The 27,113-nt window shown below is 41.9% G+C and overlaps 1 long non-coding RNA gene across 3 annotated transcripts; it reads right to left on the bottom strand.

Moving 5' to 3' along the window:
* Nucleotides 1-325: 325 nt before the first annotated feature.
* On the bottom strand, nucleotides 326-25,548 carry LOC126472528 (uncharacterized). 3 transcript variants are annotated; one of them, XR_007586414.1, is made up of 6 exons: nucleotides 25,534-25,548; nucleotides 7,984-11,525; nucleotides 7,634-7,884; nucleotides 7,449-7,542; nucleotides 5,194-5,304; nucleotides 326-706 (listed from the first exon to the last, which is right to left on the bottom strand). It is a non-coding gene; the product is annotated as an uncharacterized LOC126472528 (long non-coding RNA). The 3 variants fall into 3 exon arrangements; XR_007586412.1 differs by lacking the exon at nucleotides 25,534-25,548 and adding an exon at nucleotides 19,359-20,027 and having other exon boundaries at nucleotides 7,984-13,133; XR_007586413.1 differs by lacking the exon at nucleotides 25,534-25,548 and adding an exon at nucleotides 13,082-13,778.
* Nucleotides 25,549-27,113: the final 1,565 nt, after the last annotated feature.

Below are 27,113 nucleotides of genomic sequence, written 5' to 3'. Positions count from 1 at the left end.
CAAACTGCCACAAAAACTAAACTAGCGCAGGTACGACGTTCACTCGACCACGGCTTGATGCCGACTGACCTGTTGAGTGCGTGAACGCACAGATGGCATCGCTACACCCCCCACAACCCGCACTGTGACCAATCGGAGGTTACTTTCTGAACCGCCCTCGTAAATAATTACTCCCTCCCCAAATTATTAATAAGTGTCTATTGTAACATTATCAATCCCCCATAAACTTAGTAGTATGATTTCACAGCTGACAGTTTGTCAAAGGAATGATAAAACTATTTCGGTACATACAAATGAGTCCATTCAATATAAAAACCAAGAATCATACAATTACTAAAAAAATTTATTGCTTTAACTTTTCTTCAGACATATCTTTAATGTAATCTACAAAGTTTCACACACATGTAACCTGATAATGAACAAGAGTAGCAAATGACAAAATTACACATTTAAAATTAATTACTAACAAATAAAGCTTAATTAACATTAATGAAGTTATTTCCATAAGGCATGGAGGTACAATTTCCAAACACAGTAAAATATCAACAATAACAACTGAAGGCAGTGTTACAAATGTTACAGCTTTGATTAAAAGGCAATATGGACAGTTGATTTCAACATGTTAAATGACACTCCACGACAAAAAATGGAACTGGGACTATTTCTGTCGCCCACAAGATATTATTTCAGGACATAATACAGGAACCTGCAAATAAACTTTTGCTTTAATTATATTAACACAGAAATTCTGTAGGTTATCATGCATACTTTTCACAGCATTCTGCAATCCATTTGTTTCTTCTACAGATATGTTATACAGTACATTTTACATCAATAGCATCTGGTATTGAACATCTGCTTAACTTAAAGCAGCCATTTTACAAATTGGGAGCTGAATGCAAAGTAGGTCATTCCTTGTTACAGCAGTGTCATGTGTTTATTAGGTCATATACAATAGTTAATGCAAAATCCCCCACCCTCTCTAACCTTAGAGCCACACAGGAAGCTCACAAGCAGTGAACAACATATTTCCTTAAAGTATAAAAGAGAGAAACAATATTCTTATACTCATTATTAACATTACAGTGCCTACAGTAAAATATAGTCTCTGAAATGTACTAGTGGAATACTGTTGTAATAGTTTCAAATATTTCAAAGATAAAGAGTGGGATGAAGCATAAACTAGACACATTACGGGCAATGTATCGCCATACCTAGAGCAATCTGCATCGGCTACGTCCCGTTAATGTAAAAAGGCTAAATCAGCAATGAAACTGATACATATACGGTAAGAGGAGCCACACTTTGAATGAGGCATTTTCTTGGCCTTAGCATTTGCAACAATGTTGCTATTAACAAACAACCAATCTGCCTGGAGTTAACTCTGAATAATTACCTGTCAAATTAGCAACTTATGACAACGTACAGATATTGATAACATAAAAAGGAAAACCAGTATAGCACTTATGGACGCTATCAATAAACAGGGTAAACAACATTTGTCTTTTAGGTAGAATCATTCAATAGAGGACTCCCAACTGGAGTTCAACTTAAGACATAAAGAAATCTATTGGATGAGAATAAATTATCTACAAGCACGTTGGTAAACTATTGTGCAGACAACAGGTATCCCTAAATCAGAGTGACCTGCTGAAGTCTCTCTTCTCAGAAGTGTTATTTGCGTGTGGCACAAACTCAAAGTAATTAGCAGTTCATGCTCTCTCAAACAATGGCCTCAGTTGTGCAACTCAAACGTGTGGAGATAAAAAAAGGAGCACATAACAAAAATTCCAGCATTCAAGAAATAAAATCTCAATAACTCAAACACACATTTTATACCAACAATAAGACACACAAACAGAATATAAAATTTCACTCTCCATGGTTAGGCACTTACCTTCCTCACTTCTTGCACTTCTGTGTATGAACTACATTTTAATACCTGTTCTCTTAGAAAACTAGTGACTAATAGTCCATCATATTACAACCAAACTGTTTGTACAATTTTAATAATCACGGAGCAACAGGCATAACTTTGGTTTTTAAGTGGGAACATTATTCATCTAAGTGACGTGAGATCAACTTTACGAAACAAAAGCTTAAATCATATTACAAATTCCTGTACATATTAAACTTCTATTAAAAATAAGAAGTGCTGTGGTATCCACACATTCATGGAATATTTCAAACTCCATTGAGAAGTTGAACTAGCTATGACAAGTACTCCTAACAATATACAGTGCAAAGGCCAAACACATATTGTCACAAATACGACTTGCTATGGCCATGTCAGCTAACTATGGGCTTGTATTGAATACATTAAGGACTGAAAAGATTTACTACAAAGAAACTGTCACATTAACGCACACATATGGGCTGAGGTGTTACATTTTGACATGCAGACATATCCCATGAACACCTGACTCTAGATTCAAACCTAACTACAAGGGTTGATCCAGAAGTAAAGTTCCAAACGAGCTCCAGCCACGCAGGAAGGGGCTGGGCGAAACCCATCAACACCGTTGTGCGTGGCTGTTTCCCCACTCTTGATTCTGCCTGGCCACACTTCGCTGCACCACTCAGTATTGGCTCAGCAGCCGCCCGCAATGGAGATGCCCACTGTTGATCCCGCCAAGTGCGAGATTCGTTCCGTAATTCAGTTTCTGCTCACGAAAGGGACTCCATCCATGGATATTCATTGTCAGCTGACACAAAAGTATTGCGACAAGTGTATGTTCGTTCAACATGTCTAAAAATGGTGCAGGGAGTTTAGTGCTGGTCGGAAAGAGGTCCATGATGAAGGAAGTGGGATTCTGCCTGGCCACACTTCGCTGCACCACTCAGTATTGGCTCAGCAGCCGCCCGCAATGGAGATGTCCACTGTTGATCCCGCCAAGTGCGAGATTCGTTCCGTAATTCAGTTTCTGCTCACGAAAGGGACTCCATCCATGGATATTCATTGTCAGCTGACACAAAAGTATTGCGACAAGTGTATGTTCGTTCAACATGTCTAAAAATGGTGCAGGGAGTTTAGTGCTGGTCGGAAAGAGGTCCATGATGAAGGAAGTGGAAGACCTTCAGTTTCGGTGGTGGGTATCAAGATGGTCCAATGTTAAGTGCTTCAAAACAGGAGACTCACCGTCCGCGAACTTGTTGCTTGGATTCCTGGGAGATCTTACGGTACAGTTGAAAGAGCTTTGAGGGAAAAATTGGGTTATCCCAAGTGCTGTGCCTGATGTGAACTGTGTATACTGACAGTAGAACACAAGGAGAAATGCCTTCATTGTGCTTCGCAGTTTAAATGTCGAGAAGATAAGGAAGGATTGTTGGGCTCCACTGTTACGCGAGACGAAAAATCCAAACAATGGTGTCACTCAGGGTCACCAGTCGCAAAGAAGTTCAAAAACTCTGTCTCTTGGCAAAGTCATGGCTGCTATGGTTTGGGATAATGTTATTAATTTAATGGAAACTGGGACAACTATCAACCCAGACAGTTATTGCGAAATACAACAAAAACTCGGGTGAGCTATTGAAAACTGCCGGAGACGATGATGACTGACAGGTGTAATGCTGCTTCATGATCACGCCTGACCTCATGTCTCCCATCAAACTAACGAACTTTTGACAAACTTTGGTTGGACTGTCATGCCCCACCTACCTTATGGTCCGGACTTCGCACCTAGTGATTATCACTTATTCCTCTAGTTAAAGGAACATTTGGGTGGCCAATGCTTGTGAAAAGACGAGGAAGTCAAAGATGAAGTGAAACGCTTTTCAATGGGTTGGCGATGGAGTTCGACGATATGAGGATACAGAAACTGCAGCACCGGGAGAGGGGTGGGGGGGTGGTGAGAGGCATACAAGAAGATGATGACTATGTAGAAAAAGAGAACTAAGTTTCTTTTTTCCAACGATGTAAATTTCTAGGACAATAAACAATGTTGTCTATAATTGTAAAAACGAAGGGAACCTTACTTCTGGATCAACCCTCATCTATACACTGCCTGACCAAAAAATGAAGCACCCAGAAGACATGGTTGCATGTCACTACAATTTCGTACATGACAGACAGGTAGAACAGCTACTTAGTGCATTTGTGTTGTTCATGTCTAGTCTTGTTACCAGGCCTCATAGTGTCTATAAAAGGCACGAACAGCGTTAGATATTGTCACTGTGAAGGACACAGTGATGCCGCATACTCGTGCGAGACAATGTTAACAGCACAACATAGTTTGGTAGGGCGGGTCTCCATTTGACTGGCAGGTTGAATTGTGCAATATAAAGATTTGTGGGGCATTTGGATGCAGCAATGGCCCAATGTTGGACTGCATGGGAACATGAGGGCAGGCCATTCTTCATCAAGGTTCCAGTTGACACCATCTGACCACTACAAAGGAGGATCACTGTATTGTGCACCATATACAATTTAACCCCCTCGCATCTGCAACTGCCATCTAAGAACAAGTAATGGATTTTGCAACATTCAATGTCAAACTGCAACACTGATAGCAGACTATCAGCAGTCAGACTAAGGAACTATTTGGAGTTTTTCTTGCCCGAGAAGCAAGGACTGCTGATGAATGGCTCTCAGTGTGTTCACAATAAATCGCGATTCTGCACTACCCTAGATGATGAACATTGACGCGTATGTTGACGACTTATAGAGAGGTCCAATTCTTCCAATGATTTGGATAAGCACTGTGGTGTTACTCCTTTTGTCATGCTGCAAGGAGCCAATAGGTGTGACTGATGGACTTATGATAGCACAACTGTATGTCACAGACACCCTGTATCCTCATGTGTTACCTCTTATGTAACAGTACCACTTTTCAACATAACAATGGCTGTCCACACATGGCATTTGCTTAAGAATGTCTGCATGATGTTTAAGTACTCCTGTGGCCAGCAAAGTTGCAAGATTTGTCCCTGATATGTCTCTTGAACGTTAATTCTGTGCCAGAGCCACTATCCAGGATGTCAAGGTCCAGTTACTACAGTCTTGAATAGCTTGCCTCAGAAGAGGATTTGACAGCTTTGCTAAGCTCTTCCAAACAATCAGTGCATGCATTCAGGACATTGGGGTAGGGGGAGGGGGAGGGAAGGTGCCGCGTCATACTAATGACTGTGCTCGAACTGTCAGGTACAAGGGTTATTCGGTAAGTTACTGAATTGAAATAGAAAGAAATCACTTACCTCAGTGAAAATTTTTTTATTTTTCAAGGCAGTCTCCCACTACACTAATACCCTTGGTTCGGTGACGTTTCAATGCTTTTATCCCATCTCGAAAATTAGATTTCTTGAGGCCTGAAAAATGCCCATCAACACCGGCTGTCAGTTCTACATCTGATGAGAATCACCATCCAACAAGAAAAATTTTGATTTTGGGGAAGACATGGAAGTCTGATGGAGCCATGGAGCCAAATCAGGGGGTGTGGCAACAAATCTAATCTTAGTTCGTGTAAGTTTGACATGACAATGACACTTTTGTATGGACACGAACTGTCCTATGAAAGACGACTTTCTTCCTTGCCAAACTGTCTTTTTTCATGCATCTTTTCTGTAGCTGGTCCAGGAGCATAGCATAGTATTGTCCTGTAATTGTTTCACCAGTTGGGAGATAATCTAGAAGCAGAATTCCTTTTGCATTCCAGAAAACAGATGCCATGACCTTCTGGCTGAGCATATTGACATTGTTTTCTTCGGTGGTGGGGAATCAACAATTGCTTTGATTGTTGGTTTGTCTGTGGTATATAGTAATGGACTCAAGTTTCATCTGTGGCCACAACCCATTGCAAAAAATATTCTTGGTTGCTCTGAAAAACAGTCAAATATTGTTCAGCCACTTCCATTCTGATATGTTTCTGAGTCTGCATTTAAGAGTGATGACACCCAACAAGCAGATAATTTTCTCAAATCCAATGCCACTGTTAAACGTGATATGTCCATTCAGATGACATCCCTGCAGCCTCAGCAATTTCTTTCACATTCAATCGGCAAATCTTCCATTACAATTTTATGCACTTTTGCAATAATTTCCGATGTTGTGGGACATCTTGGCCAACAGCAAGTGGTTCGCCATCTCAGCTGTCCCAACCAAATTTAAACTCTATTTTTCCACTTAGGAACTCCTGAACACAAGGGACCAAGTACCTCAGAGTTTTCTTAAAAATGAGCATGTATTTCCTTTGCTTTCATACCTTTCTTTAAGAAGTACTTAATCACTGCTCGAATCTTTTTTCTTTCCTTTTTTTTTTTTTTTTTGCTTGCACTATAGAATCTACCCACAGCACATTTTGATTATTCTGACAGAAACTTAAAATCCCAACTATACATTACATGGGAACATACCTTCAAAAAAATAAAACCCCACATATTTCTGTAACAACACTGATTGTTACGTGTTTGGCTGCTAGACAGCATCAGGTACTACATTTGTAGACTGGCTGTCGTCGTCTGGTTGAGACTGCCACTAGAAGTTGCCTTTACTTTGTGCAACTTTGGATTCTCGAGAACAAAATGTGTGCTATCAGACTCTCCTTGCTTCCAAAAAAAGGAATAGTACATGATTCTGTGCTTGAAATTGAATTTCGTGGCTCAGAAAGTGAAGAATGTGATGTTAATTAAGAGATTGAAAGTGGTGACAATTCGTCAGTTGAGTGACAAGTGCTGCTCATAGTGACATGAGATTCACTGAGCCCCAACCAGCTCTTCCACGATTTATGTTCACAGGAAACTGTTGTGGAAGATATGTTTGGACTTCATAGCAACAGAGAAACTAAAAAATGACTTCAAGTTGCAGAATATCCAAGTCCAGTGCAAGGGTGTACTCAGGATTTTATTATTGGTGATTTTCAAAACTTTGTAACTAATTCTTTTGCACTTTAAAAGCTGTCTTTATATGTCTATACGCAATGTCATTCATTATACGATGTTTTCCATAAATACAAAAAATATTTTCTTGAACATAATTTGGAAGGAAAAAAAAAAAAAAAAAAATCGTAAAGGAGATATAATGCTCAGGAACATCACTACATGAGTACTGACATCAGCTGGTGATTCTGTGAACTTTTCAATTTGCTTTTTTAATCTGTAAAACTGAAATAACATCACACACACTGTCAACATGTAAAGTTCAATTACGTTTCTGTCATCCATTAAAAGTGATTAACACATACTGCCACCTGCATAAAAGGCCTGATGACTCAAAACATGATGTAGTGATCTCCACCAAAATTGATAACTGTAAATATTAAGGACCTAAAAGACTTATTACACAAAAACTTTTCTGATATGGCACACACTTGGGCAGAGGCTGATGAACAAAAACTTAATCCTTCATTCTCCTGCAATAGACCACAGAACACAAATGAAAAACCAGACACACTCATGGAGTGACTACATGCAGCCAAACAATTGCAATAGTAAATGTCTAAAGATTTTAGTATTACCTTTAGTGATAAAGCTCGTTACATCATATGAGCATAGCAATTAGAAAGAGAAAAATTTCTTCCTTGCAGCAGTCCGTGACAGGCCCAACCACCACTGAGGACAGAAAATCCAAAACCAGTTCTCGTAGGCTATACTGCAACTGAATCTCAAATGTCACAATAAATAAACAACATTACATCATTACCTCTCCTCAGCCATACCTATCATTCTTGTAGCACTCGCAAGAAATTTATCATGTCTCAAGTCAAATATTCCTATGGAACTATGTTCACATACATCCCTCATACTGTCAAATAAATCCATGGTCATACTGGGCAAATGTCGCATTTAGCAATTCCTCTTAATAACCAACTTTGGCTTCCTGATGACACATTTACTTGTTCAGTATCATCATCTTCAAGAAGGCTCATACTTTCTCCCTTTACTAATAGTGCACTGCAACCAGAAAATTAATAGCCTGTCACGTAATGCTCATGGTGACAATACACAAATGGTTCCATCTGTGATGTCCATTAAACACACAAAGCCACATACTCAAAAAGTCAGCATTGTAATCGTTTCCTCATGGCTGGCTCTAAATCCCACAACCATGCTCTCCTTTCAAGTTGTCCAACTTTGATTAGGAATTCCTAAGAGCCACGGTGCACAACTCGCCACACGCCACCTGCTGGAGAGGAACCAAATAGCTTATCCCACATTTAAATGCCCCCATGTCAACCAAGGGTAACTATCTAGACTAATACCTTACAACAAAGTATCTAATATTATTACTGTTACAAACTTACCAAACGGGCAGCTCTTCAAGTCTCTCACAACGGGCAGAGTTCTGCATGCCAGCCAAATCACGGTTGCCACAAGTTTCCCCACGTGAAATTCCCTGATATTTCCATGATTTCCAAGACAAGTTTTAGCATTATTCCCTGTCAGGGACGCGCCCGTACTGGCGATCAAGGAGTCATTGAAGAAGGGGGCATATGATAGGTGATCATGCATGGCAGACAAACGGCACGCGCACCTACTGAGGCGAAAGTCATGGCGGCAGGACAATAGTAGTTCGGCAGCTTCTGCATACAGACTCTCAACTGAAAGTTCGACAGCTTCTGCATACAGACTCTCAACTGGGCTAATTTAAAAGATGACAGTGGCCAAATGGAGGCCACGACGGTGAACAGTATTAAGACAGTGTAGGAGGGATGGATGGGCAGATGCATAAACAAAGCATGCACAGTTTATTTTTGAATGGACAAGGGACCGGTACAAAAGGAGGAGGATGGTTTGATCAGCACCCAGAAAGTAACATTGAGGACATGTAGGACATTGAGGGACCACGGACAGTTGGCTGTCAGGTAAGACATGTGGGAGAACCAAGAGTTTTTCCTATCGAACAGGAGCCCAAGGAATTTCGTAGTTTTGATGAGCAACAGGCCCAAGATGTAGAGATGATGGGAGAAACCAATTGCACTGATTTTGTCAGTGGAAAAACGAAAGCCATTGTCGATGTTCCATAAGTAAAGACTAGCAAGACACTGCTGAAGATGCTGCTCAATGAGACAAGTCTGTGAAGAGCTGCAATAGATAGCAAAGTCATCAACGAAAAGGGAGCCGGAGATGATGCCCGGTGGGAGACAGGCCATTATAGGGTTAATGGCGATAGCAAAGATGATGATGCTCAGTACGGAACCCCGAGGCACACCATTTTGCTGGATAAAGGTGCCCAACAAGGCAGAACCCATACTTACTTTGAAAACTCGGTCTTTTCAAAAATTCCTGAAGAAAATGGGGCAGGCAGCCACAGAAGCCCCACATGTAGAGAGTATGGAGGATGATATCAGTCCTTCAGCAGGTGTCTTAAGCTTTCTCCAAATGGAAAAACGCCCACAGCCTGGGATTTCCACAGAAAACCATTCATGACACGGGTGGACAAAGTGACGAGATGGTCAACTGCAAAATTGTGCGCTTTAAATCCACATTGTGCAGTGGTTAGTAAATTACAAGCCACCATACCAGCCACGCATGAGTCATACATTCCATCATCTTGCAAACACAGCTGCGTGAATTATATATAAAACACCAAGATGGTGTAACTTACCAAACGAATGCGTTGGTAAGTTGATAGGAGACAATAAAAAACACATAAACACACACACACACACACAAATATCGAGCTTTCGCAACCTAAGGTTGCTTCTTCAGGAAAGAGGGAAGGAGAGGGAAAGACGAAAGGATGTGGGTTTTAAGGGAGAGGGTAAGGAGTCAACTCAATCCCGGGCGTGGAAGGACTTACCTTAGGGGGAAAAAAGGACAGGTATACACTCACACACACATATCCATCCGCACATGACACAGGCAGACATATGTAAATGTAAAGAGGTTGGGCAGAGATGTCAGTCGAGGTGGATGTACAAAGGCAAAGATGTTGTTGAATGACAGGTGAGGAACGAGGGGCGGCAACTTGAAATTAGCGGAGGTTGAGGCCTGGTGGGTAACGGGAGGAGAGAATATATTGAAGGGCAAGTTCCCATCCTCGGAGTCCTGATAGGTTGGTGTCAGTGGGAAGTATCCAGATAACCCGGACGGTGTAACACTGTGCCAAGATGTGCTGGCCGTGCACCAAGGCATGTTTAGCCACAGGGTGATCCTCATTACCAACAAACACTGTCTGCCTGTGTCCGTTCATGCGAATGGACAGTTTGTTGCTGGTCATTCCTACATAGAACGCTACACAGTGTAGGCATGTCAGTTGGTAAATCACAGGTGCTTTCGCACGTGGCTCTGCCTTTGATCGTGTACAACTTCTGGGTTACAGGACTGGAGTAGTTAGTAGTGGGATGGTGCATGGGACAGGTCTTAAACCGGGGGCAGTTACAAGAGTAGGAGCCAAAGGGTAGGGAAGGTGGTTTGGGGATTTCATAGGGATGTACTAAGAGGTTACGAAGGTTAGGTGGACGGCAGAAAGACATTCTTGGTGGAGTGGGGAGGATTTCATGAAGGATGCATCTCACTGCATGCAGGATTTGAGGGGATCGTATCCCTGCTGGAGAGCCACATTCAGAGTCTGATCCAGTCCTGGAAAGTATCCTGTGAAAAATGGGGCACTTTTGGGGTTCTTCTGTGGGAGGTTCCGCGTTTGAGGGGATGAGGAAGTGGCTCTGGTTATTTGCTTCTGTACCAGGTCGGGAGGGCAGTTGCCAGATGCGAAAGCTGTTTTCAGGTTATTGGTGTAATGGTTCAGGGATTTAGGACTGGAGCAGATTCGTTTGCCACGAAGACCAAAGCTGTAGGGAAGAGATCGTTTCATACGGAATGGGTGGCAGCTGTCAAAATGGAGGTACTGTTGCTTGTTGGTGGGTTTGTTGTGGACGGAAGTGTGAACTTGGCCATTTGACAGATGGAGGTCAAGGTCAACGTCAAGGAAAGTGCCATGGGATTTGGAGTAGGACCAGGTGAATCTGATGGAACCAAAGGAGTTGAGGTTGAAGAGGAAATTCTAGAGTTGTTCTTCACTGTGAGTCCAGATCATGATCTTATAACTCCATCCAATCACATGACTTGGCTGTAACCAGAAGATATGTGGATGCACACATTAATGACTGAGTAGGCTTACTACAAAGCAGCTGCCATCCTATCGCACATCCTTCAGCTGCCATGTCATGTTCTGACATGCACAAAACATAATCCTGCTTGCTCCTGCAACACACCGCACACAAACACCCACACCCACCCAGCTGCATAGCAAGGAGTCACTATAACCAATAAAATCACTTTAATGATATAAATCTAGCAAGTTTGTAGCATTACCTATAGCAGTTGCACAATTACATCAATTTGGCATAACAGAATTATACAGGCTTACATGTTCGCTGGGAGAAAATCCTTCCACGAAATGCAGTTAATCCTGGCAATCAAAGGCCAATTCTCTTACAGCATCTGCAATTAGAAAGTCATGAAACGCTCTCACCTGCCACAGCAATCTGTGACAGGTCCAAACACCCCTAAGGACAGAAAAACCACAACCAGTCCTCACTGGCGATTCCAAAACTAAAAATCACAATGAATAAACAAACTTATATCATTACCTCTATCCGGTTATATGCTATGTTCTAGTAGCGCTCTCAAGTAATCTCGAACCTGTCGCAAGTCAAATGCCGCAATGGAACTTTGTTCCCATTCTTCCCTCATACCGCGAAATACATCCATCGTCGTACTCCGCAGATGTCAGTTTCACAGTCGCTCCTTGTACACACCTTTAGCTTACTGATGACCCATTTGCATGTTCACTAAGATTGTCTTCAAGAAGGCTACTACTTGCATCCTTTACATCTAATAACACACTACAGCATATTCCTGCAACCAGAGAATTAATAGCCTGTCACCCCATGAACTAATGCTCACGGTGACAACACACATCTGCGATGTTCATTAAACACACAAAGCCACATACTCACAAAGTAGCCAATCTAACTGTTACCTCACGATTGGCTCTAAATCCCCCTACGATACTCCTCTTTCAAGTTGTCCAAAGTTGGTTACCCATTCCTAACGGGCCACAGTACACAACTCGTCACACAACACCTGCTGGAGAGGAACCAAACAGCTTATCCCACATTTAAATGCCCCCACGTCAACCAAGGGTAACTATCTAGACTATTACCTTACATCAAAGCAAGCAACTAGACTCACAGAATTAAGTGTATTATTGCTGTTGCAAACTTACAGACTGGGTACCTCTTCAAGTCTCTCACTATGGGCGGAGATCAATGTGCCAAATACCTGTTGAAGAGAAAACAAGCACCCACCCATTGCAGACAAATCAACAGTGCTCAATTTCACCAATCAATAAAGAAACACCCCATAATGCAAAATTAGCTTCTCCAATCATTTGACACTCTTAGCGAGTGTCACAATGAACCATGTATTATCCACTGCCATTACAAAACATAATTACGTACTGTGCCTGTTGTGACATCCACACAGAGATTCAAAACTGTTCAATATACAATCAATAAGCTACATAAGCTATTCGGCTAACCTGCAATCAGAAAATGCCACATATGCCATACACTATAACAAGGGCAGACTTCTTCTATCTCCACCCAATCGCATGACTTGGCTTTAACCAGAAGATATGTGGATGCATGCATTAATGACTGAGTAGGCTTACTACAAAGCAGCTGCCATCCTTTCGCACATCCTTTGGCTGCCGTGTCACGTTCCAACATGCACAAAATATAATCCTGCTTGCTCCTGCAACACACTTCACACAAACATCCACACCCACCCAGCTGCATAGCAAGGAGTCACTATATCCAACCAAATCATTTTAATGATATAATTCTAGCACGTTTGCAGCATACCTATAGCAGTTGCACAATTACATCAATTTGGCATAACAAATTTATACAGGCTTACATGTTCGCTGGGAGAAAATCCTTCCACGAAATGCAGTTAATCCTGGCAATCAAAGGCCAATTCTCTTACAGCATCTGCAATTAGAAAGTCATGAAACGCTCTCACCTGCCACAGCAATCTGTGACAGGTCCAAACACCCCTAACGACAGAAAAACCACAACCAGTCCTCACTGGCGATTCCAAAACTAAAAATCACAATGAATAAACAAACTTATATCATTACCTCTATCCGGTTATATGCTATGTTCTAGTAGTGCTCTCAAGTAATCTCGAACCTGTCGCAAGTCAAATGCCGCAATGGAACTTTGTTCCCATTCTTCCCTCATACCGCCAAATGCATCCATCGTTGTACTCCGCAGATGTCAATTTCACAGTCGCTCCTTGTACACACCTTTAGCTTACTGATGACCCATTTGCATGTTCACTAAGATTGTCTTCAAGAAGGCTACTACTTGCATCCTTTACATCTAATAACACACTACAGCATATTCCTGCAACCAGAGAATTAATAGCCTGTCACCCCATGAACTAATGCTCACGGTGACAACACACATCTGTGATGTTCATTAAACACACAAAGCCACATACTCACAAAGTAGCCAATCTAACTGTTACCTCACGATTGGCTCTAAATTCCCCTACGATACTCCTCTTTCAAGTTGTCCAAAGTTGGTTACCCATTCCTAACGGGCCACAGTACACAACTCGTCACACAACACCTGCTGGAGAGGAACCAAACAGCTTATCCCACATTTAAATGCCCCCACGTCAACCAAGGGTAACTATCTAGACTATTACCTTACATCAAAGCAAGCAACCAGACTCACAGAATTATGTGTATTATTACTGTTGCAAACTTACAGACTGGGTACCTCTTCAAGTCTCTCACTATGGGCGGAGATCAATGTGCCAAATACCTGTTGAAGAGAAAACAAGCACCCATCCCATTGCAGACAAATCAACAGTGCTAAATTTCACCAATCAATAAAGAAACTCCCCATAATGCAAAATTAGCTTCACCAATCATTTGACACTCTTAGCGAGTGTCACAATGAACCATGTATTATCCACTGCCTTTACAAAACATAATTACGTACTGTGCCTGTTGTGACATCCACACAGAGATTCAAAACTGTTCAATATACAATCAATAAGCTACATAAGCTATTCGGCTAACCTGCAATCAGAAAATGCCACATATGCCATACACTATAAAAAGGGCAGACTTCTTCTATCTCCACCCAATCACATGACTTGGCTGTAACCAGAAGATATGTGGATGCACGCATTAAAGACTGAGTAGGCTTACTACAAAGCAGCTGCCATCCTTTCGGACATCCTTTAGCTGCCGTGTCACGTTCCGACATGCACAAAACATAATCCTGTTTGCTCCTGCAACACACCTCACACAAACATCCACACCCACCCAGCTGCATAGCAAGGAGTCACTATATCCAACCAAATCATTTTAATGATATAAATCTAGCACGTTTGCAGCATACCTATAGCAGTTGCACAATTACATCAATTTGGCATAACAAATTTATACAGGCTTACATGTTCGCTGGGAGAAAATCCTTCCACGAAATGCAGTTAATCCTGGCAATCAAAGGCCAATTCTCTTACAGCATCTGCAATTAGAAAGTCATGAAACGCTCTCACCTGCCACAGCAATCTGTGACAGGTCCAAACACCCCTAAGGACAGAAAAACCACAACCAGTCCTCACTGGCGATTCCAAAACTAAAAATCACAATGAATAAACAAACTTATATCATTACCTCTATCCGGTTATATGCTCTGTTCTAGTAGCGCTCTCTAGTAATCTCGAACCTGTCGCAAGACAAATGCCGCAATGGAACTTTGTTCCCATTCTTCCCTCATACCGCCAAATGCATCCATCGTCGTACTCCGCAGATGTCAGTTTCACAGTCGCTCCTTGTACACACCTTTAGCTTACTGATGAGCCATTTGCATGTTCACTAAGATTGTCTTCAAGAAGGCTACTACTTGCATCCTTTACATCTAATAACACACTACAGCATATTCCTGCAACCAGAGAATTAATAGCCTGTCACCCCATGAACTAATGCTCACGGTGACAACACACATCTGTGATGTTCATTAAACACACAAAGCCACATACTCACAAAGTAGCCAATCTAACTGTTACCTCACGATTGGCTCTAAATCCCCCTACGATACTCCTCTTTCAAGTTGTCCAAAGTTGGTTACCCATTCCTAACGGGCCACAGTACACAACTCGTCACACAACACCTGCTGGAGAGGAACCAAACAGCTTATCCCACATTTAAATGCCCCCACGTCAACCAAGGGTAACTATCTAGAATATTACCTTACATCAAAGCAAGCAACCAGACTCACAGAATTATGTGTATTATTACTGTTGCAAACTTACAGACTGGCAACCTCTTCAAGTCTCTCACTATGGGCGGAGATCAATGTGCCAAATACCTGTTGAAGAGAAAACAAGCACCCACCCCATTGCAGACAAATCAACAGTGCTCAATTTCACCAATCAATAAAGAAACTCCCCATAATGCAAAATTAGCTTCACCAATCATTTGACACTCTTAGCGAGTGTCACAATGAACCATGTATTATCCACTGCCTTTACAAAACATAATTACGTACTGTGCCTGTTGTGACATCCACACAGAGATTCATAACTGTTCAATATACAATCAATAAGTTACATAAGCTATTCGGCTAACCTGCAATCAGAAAATGCCACATATGCCATACACTATAACAAGGGCAGACTTCTTCTATCTCCACCCAATCACATGACTTGGCTGTAACCAGAAGATATGTGGATGCACGCATTAATGACTGAGTAGGCTTACTACAAAGCAGCTGCCATCCTTTCGCACATCCTTCGGCTGCCGTGTCACGTTCCGACATGCACAAAACATAATCCTGTTTGCTCCTGCAACACACCTCACACAAACATCCACACCCACCCAGCTGCATAGCAAGGAGTCAATATATCCAACCAAATCATTTTAATGATATAAATCTAGCACGTTTGCAGCATACCTATAGCAGTTGCACAATTACATCAATTTGGCATAACAAATTTATACAGGCTTACATGTTCGCTGGGAGACATCCTTCCACGAACTGCAGTTAATCCTGGCAATCAAAGGCCAATTCTCTTACAGCATCTGCAATTAGAAAGTCATGAAACGCTCTCACCTGCCACAGCAATGTGACAGGTCCAAACACCCCTAAGGACAGAAAAACCACAACCAGTCCTCACTGGCGATTCCAAAACTAAAAATCACAATGAATAAACAAACTTATATCATTACCTCTATCCGGTTATATGCTCTGTTCTAGTAGCGCTCTCAAGTAATCTCGAACCTGTCGCAAGTCAAATGCCGCAATGGAACTTTGTTCCCATTCTTCCCTCATACCGCCAAATGCATCTATCGTCGTACTCCGCAGATGTCAGTTTCACAGTCGCTCCTTGTACACACCTTTAGCTTACTGATGACCCATTTGCATGTTCACTAAGATTGTCTTCAAGAAGGCTACTACTTGCCTCCTTTACATCTAATAACACACTACAGCATATTCCTGCAAACAGAGCATTAATAGCCTGTCACCCCATGAACTAATGCTCACGGTGACAACACACATCTGTGATGTTCATTAAACACACAAAGCCACATACTCACAAAGTAGCCAATCTAACTGTTACCTCACAATTGGCTCTAAATTCCCCTACGATACTCCTCTTTCAAGTTGTCCAAAGTAGGTTACCCATTCCTAACGGGCCACAGTACACAACTCGTCACACAACACCTGCTGGAGAGGAACCAAACAGCTTATCCCACATTTAAATGCCCCCACGTCAACCAAGGGTAACTATCTAGAATATTACCTTACATCAAAGCAAGCAACCAGACTCACAGAATTATGTGTATTATTACTGTTGCAAACTTACAGACTGGCAACCTCTTCAAGTCTCTCACTATGGGCGGAGATCAATGTGCCAAATACCTGTTGAAGAGAAAACAAGCACCCACCCCATTGCAGACAAATCAACAGTGCTCAATTTCACCAATCAATAAAGAAACTCCCCATAATGCAAAATTAGCTTCACCAATCATTTGACACTCTTAGCGAGTGTCACAATGAACCATGTATTATCCACTGCCTTTACAAAACATAATTACGTACTGTGCCTGTTGTGACTCACATGCAGAGATTCATAACTGTTCAATATACAATCAATAAGCTACATAAGCTATTCGGCTAACCTGCAATCAGAAAATGCCACATATGCCATACACTATAACAAGGGCAGACTTCTTCCATCTCCACCCAATCACATGACTTGGCTGTAACCAGAAGATATGTGGATGCACGCATTAATGACTGAGTAGGCTTACTACAAAGCAGCTGCCATCCTTTCGCACATCCTTCGGCTGCCGTGTCACGTTCCGACATGCACAAAACATAATCCTGTTTGCTCCTGCAACACACCTCACACAAACATCCACACCCACCCAGCTGCATAGCAAGCAGTCACTATATCCAACCAAATCATTTTAATGATATAAATCTAGCACGTTTGCAGCATACCTATAGCAGTTGCACAATTACATCAATTTGGCATAACAAATTTATACAGGCTTACATGTTCGCTGGGAGACATCCTTCCACGAACTGCAGTTAATCCTGGCAATCAAAGGCCAATTCTCTTACAGCATCTGCAATTAGAAAGTCATGAAACGCTCTCACCTGCCACAGCAATCTGTGACAGGTCCAAACACCCCTAAGGACAGAAAAACCACAACCAGTCCTCACTGGCGATTCCAAAATTAAAAATCACAATGAATAAACAAACTTATATCATTACCTCTATCCGGTTATATGCTCTGTTCTAGTAGCGCTCTCAAGTAATCTCGAACCTGTCGCAAGTCAAATGCCGCAATGGAACTTTGTTCCCATTCTTCCCTCATACCGCCAAATGCATCTATCGTCGTACTCCGCAGATGTCAGTTTCACAGTCGCTCCTTGTACACACCTTTAGCTTACTGATGACCCATTTGCATGTTCACTAAGATTGTCTTCAAGAACGCTACTACTTGCCTCCTTTACATCTAATAACACACTACAGCATATTCCTGCAACCAGAGAATTAATAGCCTGTCACCCCATGAACTAATGCTCACGGTGACAACACACATCTGTGATGTTCATTAAACACACCAAGCCACATACTCACAAAGTAGCCAATCTAACTGTTACCTCACGATTGGCTCTAAATCCCCCTACGATACTCCTCTTTCAAGTTGTCCAAAGTTGGTTACCCATTCCTAACGGGCCACAGTACACAACTCGTCACACAACACCTGCTGGAGAGGAACCAAACAGCTTATCCCACATTTAAATGCCCCCACGTCAACCAAAGGTAACTATCTAGACTATTGCCTTACATCAAAGCAAGCAACCAGACTCACAGAATTAAGTGTATTATTACTGTTGCAAACTTACAGACTGGGTACCTCTTCAAGTCTCTCACTATGGGCGGAGATCAATGTGCCAAATACCTGTTGAAGAGAAAACAAGCACCCACCCCATTGCAGACAAATCAACAGTGCTCAATTTCACCAATCAATAAAGAAACTCCCCATAATGCAAAATTAGCTTCACCAATCATTTGACACTCTTAGCGAGTGTCACAATGAACCATGTATTATCCACTGCCTTTACAAAACATAATTACGTACTGTGCCTGTTGTGACATTCACGCAGAGATTCAAAACTGTTCAATATACAATCAATAAGCTACATAAGCTATTCGGCTAACCTGCAATCAGAAAATGCCACATATGCCATACACTATAACAAGGGCAGACTTCTTCTATCTCCACCCAATCACATGACTTGGCTGTAACCAGAAGATATGTGGATGCACGCATTAATGACTGAGTAGGCTTACTACAAAGCAGCTGCCATCCTTTCGCACATCCTTCGGCTGCCGTGTCACGTTCCGACATGCACAAAACATAATCCTGCTAGCTCCTGCAACACACCTCACACAAACATCCACACCCACCCAGCTGCATAGCAAGGAGTCACTATATCCAACCAAATCATTTTAATGATATAAATCTAGCACGTTTGTAGAATTACCTATAGCAGTTGCACAATTACATCAATTTGGCATAACAAATTTATACAGGCTTACATGTTCGCTGGGAGAAAATCCTTCCACGAAATGCAGTTAATCCTGGCAATCAAAGGCCAATTCTCTTACAGCATCTGCAATTAGAAAGTCATGAAACGCTCTCACCTGCCACAGCAATCTGTGACAGGTCCAAACACCCCTAAGGACAGAAAAACCACAACCAGTCCTCACTCGCGATTCCAAAACTAAAAATCACAATGAATAAACAAACTTATATCATTACCTCTATCCGGTTATATGCTATGTTCTAGTAGTGCTCTCAAGTAATATCGAACCTGTCGCAAGTCAAATGCCGCAATGGAACTTTGTTCCCATTCTTCCCTCATACCGCCAAATGCATCCATCGTCGTACTCCGCAGATGTCAGTTTCACAGTCGCTCCTTGTACACACCTTTAGCTTACTGATGAGCCATTTGCATGTTCACTAAGATTGTCTTCAAGAAGGCTACTACTTGCATCCTTTACATCTAATAACACACTACAGCATATTCCTGCAACCAGAGAATTAATAGCCTGTCACCCCATGAACTAATGCTCACGGTGACAACACACATCTGTGATGTTCATTAAACACAAAGCCACATACTCACAAAGTAGCCAATCTAACTGTTACCTCACGATTGGCTCTAAATCCCCCTACGATACTCCTCTTTCAAGTTGTCCAAAGTTGGTTACCAATTCCTAACGGGCCACAGTACACAACTCGTCACACAACACCTGCTGGAGAGGAACCAAACAGCTTATCCCACATTTAAATGCCCCCACGTCAACCAAAGGTAACTATCTAGACTATTACCTTACATAAAAGCAAGCAACCAGACTCACAGAATTAAGTGTATTATTACTGTTGCAAACTTACAGACTGGGTACCTCTTCAAGTCTCTCACTATGGGCGGAGATCAATGTGCCAAATACCTGTTGAAGAGAAAACAAGCACCCACCCCATTGCAGACAAATCAACAGTGCTCAATTTCACCAATCAATAAAGAAACTCCCCATAATGCAAAATTAGCTTCACCAATCATTTGACACTCTTAGCGAGTGTCACAATGAACCATGTATTATCCACTGCCTTTACAAACCATAATTACGTACTGTGCCTGTTGTGACTCCCACGCAGAGATTCAAAACTGTTCAATATACAATCAATAAGCTACATAAGCTATTCGGCTAACCTGCAATCAGAAAATGCCACATATGCCATACACTATAACAAGGGCAGACTTCTTCTATCTCCGCCCAATCACATGACTTGGCTGTAACCAGAAGATATGTGGATGCACGCATTAATGACTGAGTAGGCTTACTACAAAGCAGATGCCATCCTTTCGCACATCCTTCGGCTGCCTTGTCACGTTCCGACATGCACAAAACATAATCCTGTTTGCTCCTGCAACACACCTCACACAAACACCCACACCCACCCAGCTGCATAGCAAAGAGTCACTATATCCAACCAAATCATTTTAATGATATAAATCTAGCACGTTTGTAGAATTACCTATAGCAGTTGCACAATTACATCAATTTGGCATAACAAATTTATACAGGCTTACATGTTCGCTGGGAGAAAATCCTTCCACGAAATGCAGTTAATCCTGGCAATCAAAGACCAATTCTCTTACAGCATCTGCAATTAGAAAGTCATGAAACGCTCTCACCTGCCACAGCAACCTGTGACAGGTCAAAACACCCCTAAGGACAGAAAAACCACAACCAGTCCTCACTCGCGATTCCAAAACTAAAAATCACAATGAATAAACAAACTTATATCATTACCTCTATCCGGTTATATGCTCCGTTCTAGTAGCGCTCTCAAGTAATCTCGAACCTGTCGCAAGTCAAATGCCGCAATGGAACTTTGTTCCCATTCTTCCCTCATACCGCCAAATACATCCATCGTCGTACTCCGCAGATGTCAGTTTCACAGTCGCTCCTTGTACACACCTTTAGCTTACTGATGACCCATTTGCATGTTCACTAAGATTGTCTTCAAGAAGGCTACTACTTGCATCCTTTACATCTAATAACACACTACAGCATATTCCTGCACCAGAGAATTAATAGCCTGTCACCCCATGAACTAATGCTCACGGTGACAACACACATCTGTGATGTTCATTAAACACACAAAGCCACATACTCACAAAGTAGCCAATCTAACTGTTACCTCACGATTGGCTCTAAATCCCCCTACGATACTCCTCTTTCAAGTTGTCCAAAGTTGGTTACCCATTCCTAACGGGCCACAGTACACAACTCGTCACACAACACCTGCCGGAGAGGAACCAAACAGCTTATCCCACATTTAAATGCCCCCACGTCAACCAAAGGTAACTTATCTAGACTATTACCTTACATCAAAGCAAGCAACCAGACTCACAGAATTATGTGTATTATTACTGTTGCAAACTTACAGACTGGGTACCTCTTCAAGTCTCTCACTATGGGCGGAGATCAATGTGCCAAATACCTGTTGAAGAGAAAACAAGCACCCACCCCATTGCAGACAAATCAACAGTGCTCAATTTCACCAATCAATAAAGAAACTCCCCATAATGCAAAATAAGCTTCTCCAATCATTTGACACTTTAGCGAGTGTCACAATGAACCATGTATTATCCACTGCCTTTACAAAACATAATTACGTACTGTGCCTGTTGTGACATCCACACAGAGATTCAAAACTGTTCAATATACAATCAATAAGCTACATAAGCTATTCGGCTAACCTGCAATCAGAAAATGCCACATATGCCATACACTATAACAAGGGCAGACTTCTTCTATCTCCACCCAATCACATGACTTGGCTGTAACCAGAAGATATGTGGATGCACGCATTAATGACTGAGTAGGCTTACTACAAAGCAGCTGCCATCCTTTCGCACATCCTTCGGCTGCCGTGTCACGTTCCGACATGCACAAAACATAATCCTGTTTGCTCCTGCAACACACCTCACACAAACATCCACACCCACCCAGCTGCATAGCAAGGAGTCACTATATCCAACCAAATCATTTTAATGATATAAATCTAGCACGTTTGTAGAATTACCTATAGCAGTTGCACAATTACATCAATTTGGCATAACAAATTTATACAGGCTTACATGTTCGCTGGGAGAAAATCCTTCCACGAAATGCAGTTAATCCTGGCAATCAAAGGCCAATTCCCTTACAGCATCTGCAATTAGAAAGTCATGAAACGCTCCCACCTGCCACAGCAATCTGTGACAGGTCCAAACACCCCTAAGGACAGAAAAACCACAACCAGTCCTCACTGGCGATTCCAAAACTAAAAATCACAATGAATAAACAAACTTATATCATTACCTCTATCCGGTTATATGCTCTGTTCTAGTAGCGCTCTCAAGTAATCTCGAACCTGTCGCAAGTCAAATGCCGCAATGGAACTTTGTTCCCATTCTTCCCTCATACCGCCAAATGCATCCATCGTCGTATTCCGCAGATGTCAGTTTCACAGTCGCTCCTTGTACACACCTTTAGCTTACTGATGACCCATTTGCATGTTCACTAAGATTGTCTTCAAGAAGGCTACTACTTGCATCCTTTACATCTAATAACACACTACAGCATATTCCTGCAACCAGAGAATTAATAGCCTGTCACCCCATGAACTAATGCTCACGGTGACAACACACATCTGTGATGTTCATTAAACACACAAAGCCACATACTCACAAAGTAGCCAATCTAACTGTTACCTCACGATTGGCTCTAAATCCCCCTACGATACTCCTCTTTCAAGTTGTCCAAAGTTGGTTACCCATTCCTAACGGGCCACAGTACACAACTCGGCACACAACACCTGCTGGAGAGGAACCAAACAGCTTATCCCACATTTAAATGCCCCCACGTCAACCAAGGGTAACTATCTAGACTATTACCTTACATCAAAGCAAGCAACCAGACTCACAGAATTAAGTGTATTATTACTGTTGCAAACTTACAGACTGGGTACCTCTTCAAGTCTCTCACTATGGGCGGAGATCAATGTGCCAAATACCTGTTGAAGAGAAAACAAGCACCCACCCCATTGCAGACAAATCAACAGTGCTCAATTTCACCAATCAATAAAGAAACTCCCCATTATGCAAAATTAGCTTCACCAATCATTTGACACTCTTAGCGAGTGTCACAATGAACCATGTATTATCCACTGCCTTTACAAAACATAATTACGTACTGTGCCTGTTGTGACTCCCACGCAGAGATTCAAAACTGTTCAATATACAATCAATAAGCTACATAAGCTATTCGGCTAACCTGCAATCAGAAAATGCCACATATGCCATACACTATAACAAGGGCAGACTTCTTCTATCTCCACCCAATCACATGACTTGGCTGTAACCAGAAGATATGTGGATGCACGCATTAATGACTGAGTAGGCTTACTACAAAGCAGCTGCCATCCTTTCGCACATCCTTCGGCTGCCGTGTCACGTTCCGACATGCACAAAACATAATCCTGCTTGCTCCTACAACACACCTCACACAAAAACCCACACCCACCCAGCTGCATAGCAAAGAGTCACTATATCCAACCAAATCATTTTAATGATATAAATCTAGCACGTTTGTAGAATTACCTATAGCAGTTGCACAATTACATCAATTTGGCATAACAAATTTATACAGGCTTACATGTTCGCTGGGAGAAAATCCTTCCACGAAATGCAGTTAATCCTGGCAATCAAAGGCCAATTCTCTTACAGCATCTGCAATTAGAAAGTCATGAAACGCTCTCACCTGCCACAGCAATCTGTGACAGGTCCAAACACCCCTAAGGACAGAAAAACCACAACCAGTCCTCACTGGCGATTCCAAAACTAAAAATCACAATGAATAAACAAACTTATATCATTACCTCTATCCGGTTATATGCTATGTTCTAGTAGCGCTCTCAAGTAATCTCGAACCTGTCGCAAGTCAAATGCCGCAATGGAACTTTGTTCCCATTCTTCCCTCATACCGCGAAATACATCCATCGTCGTACTCCGCAGATGTCAGTTTCACAGTCGCTCCTTGTACACACCTTTAGCTTACTGATGACCCATTTGCATGTTCACTAAGATTGTCTTCAAGAAGGCTACTACTTGCATCCTTTACATCTAATAACACACTACAGCATATTCCTGCAACCAGAGAATTAATAGCCTGTCACCCCATGAACTAATGCTCACGGTGACAACACACATCTGCGATGTTCATTAAACACACAAAGCCACATACTCACAAAGTAGCCAATCTAACTGTTACCTCACGATTGGCTCTAAATCCCCCTACGATACTCCTCTTTCAAGTTGTCCAAAGTTGGTTACCCATTCCTAACGGGCCACAGTACACAACTCGTCACACAACACCTGCTGGAGAGGAACCAAACAGCTTATCCCACATTTAAATGCCCCCACGTCAACCAAGGGCAACTATCTAGACTATTACCTTACATCAAAGCAAGCAACTAGACTCACAGAATTAAGTGTATTATTGCTGTTGCAAACTTACAGACTGGGTACCTCTTCAAGTCTCTCACTATGGGCGGAGATCAATGTGCCAAATACCTGTTGAAGAGAAAACAAGCACCCACCCATTGCAGACAAATCAACAGTGCTCAATTTCACCAATCAATAAAGAAACACCCCATAATGCAAAATTAGCTTCTCCAATCATTTGACACTCTTAGCGAGTGTCACAATGAACCATGTATTATCCACTGCCATTACAAAACATAATTACGTACTGTGCCTGTTGTGACATCCACACAGAGATTCAAAACTGTTCAATATACAATCAATAAGCTACATAAGCTATTCGGCTAACCTGCAATCAGAAAATGCCACATATGCCATACACTATAACAAGGGCAGACTTCTTCTATCTCCACCCAATCGCATGACTTGGCTTTAACCAGAAGATATGTGGATGCATGCATTAATGACTGAGTAGGCTTACTACAAAGCAGCTGCCATCCTTTCGCACATCCTTTGGCTGCCGTGTCACGTTCCAACATGCACAAAATATAATCCTGCTTGCTCCTGCAACACACTTCACACAAACATCCACACCCACCCAGCTGCATAGCAAGGAGTCACTATATCCAACCAAATCATTTTAATGATATAATTCTAGCACGTTTGCAGCATACCTATAGCAGTTGCACAATTACATCAATTTGGCATAACAAATTTATACAGGCTTACATGTTCGCTGGGAGAAAATCCTTCCACGAAATGCAGTTAATCCTGGCAATCAAAGGCCAATTCTCTTACAGCATCTGCAATTAGAAAGTCATGAAACGCTCTCACCTGCCACAGCAATCTGTGACAGGTCCAAACACCCCTAACGACAGAAAAACCACAACCAGTCCTCACTGGCGATTCCAAAACTAAAAATCACAATGAATAAACAAACTTATATCATTACCTCTATCCGGTTATATGCTATGTTCTAGTAGTGCTCTCAAGTAATCTCGAACCTGTCGCAAGTCAAATGCCGCAATGGAACTTTGTTCCCATTCTTCCCTCATACCGCCAAATGCATCCATCGTTGTACTCCGCAGATGTCAATTTCACAGTCGCTCCTTGTACACACCTTTAGCTTACTGATGACCCATTTGCATGTTCACTAAGATTGTCTTCAAGAAGGCTACTACTTGCATCCTTTACATCTAATAACACACTACAGCATATTCCTGCAACCAGAGAATTAATAGCCTGTCACCCCATGAACTAATGCTCACGGTGACAACACACATCTGTGATGTTCATTAAACACACAAAGCCACATACTCACAAAGTAGCCAATCTAACTGTTACCTCACGATTGGCTCTAAATTCCCCTACGATACTCCTCTTTCAAGTTGTCCAAAGTTGGTTACCCATTCCTAACGGGCCACAGTACACAACTCGTCACACAACACCTGCTGGAGAGGAACCAAACAGCTTATCCCACATTTAAATGCCCCCACGTCAACCAAGGGTAACTATCTAGACTATTACCTTACATCAAAGCAAGCAACCAGACTCACAGAATTATGTGTATTATTACTGTTGCAAACTTACAGACTGGGTACCTCTTCAAGTCTCTCACTATGGGCGGAGATCAATGTGCCAAATACCTGTTGAAGAGAAAACAAGCACCCATCCCATTGCAGACAAATCAACAGTGCTAAATTTCACCAATCAATAAAGAAACTCCCCATAATGCAAAATTAGCTTCACCAATCATTTGACACTCTTAGCGAGTGTCACAATGAACCATGTATTATCCACTGCCTTTACAAAACATAATTACGTACTGTGCCTGTTGTGACATCCACACAGAGATTCAAAACTGTTCAATATACAATCAATAAGCTACATAAGCTATTCGGCTAACCTGCAATCAGAAAATGCCACATATGCCATACACTATAAAAAGGGCAGACTTCTTCTATCTCCACCCAATCACATGACTTGGCTGTAACCAGAAGATATGTGGATGCACGCATTAAAGACTGAGTAGGCTTACTACAAAGCAGCTGCCATCCTTTCGGACATCCTTTAGCTGCCGTGTCACGTTCCGACATGCACAAAACATAATCCTGTTTGCTCCTGCAACACACCTCACACAAACATCCACACCCACCCAGCTGCATAGCAAGGAGTCACTATATCCAACCAAATCATTTTAATGATATAAATCTAGCACGTTTGCAGCATACCTATAGCAGTTGCACAATTACATCAATTTGGCATAACAAATTTATACAGGCTTACATGTTCGCTGGGAGAAAATCCTTCCACGAAATGCAGTTAATCCTGGCAATCAAAGGCCAATTCTCTTACAGCATCTGCAATTAGAAAGTCATGAAACGCTCTCACCTGCCACAGCAATCTGTGACAGGTCCAAACACCCCTAAGGACAGAAAAACCACAACCAGTCCTCTCTGGCGATTCCAAAACTAAAAATCACAATGAATAAACAAACTTATATCATTACCTCTATCCGGTTATATGCTCTGT

The sequence above is a fragment of the Schistocerca serialis genome, chromosome 1 (assembly GCF_023864345.2).
Source record: "Schistocerca serialis cubense isolate TAMUIC-IGC-003099 chromosome 1, iqSchSeri2.2, whole genome shotgun sequence".
NCBI lineage: Eukaryota > Metazoa > Arthropoda > Insecta > Orthoptera > Acrididae > Schistocerca > Schistocerca serialis.
This window is presented reverse-complemented; position numbering and strand designations above follow the sequence as displayed.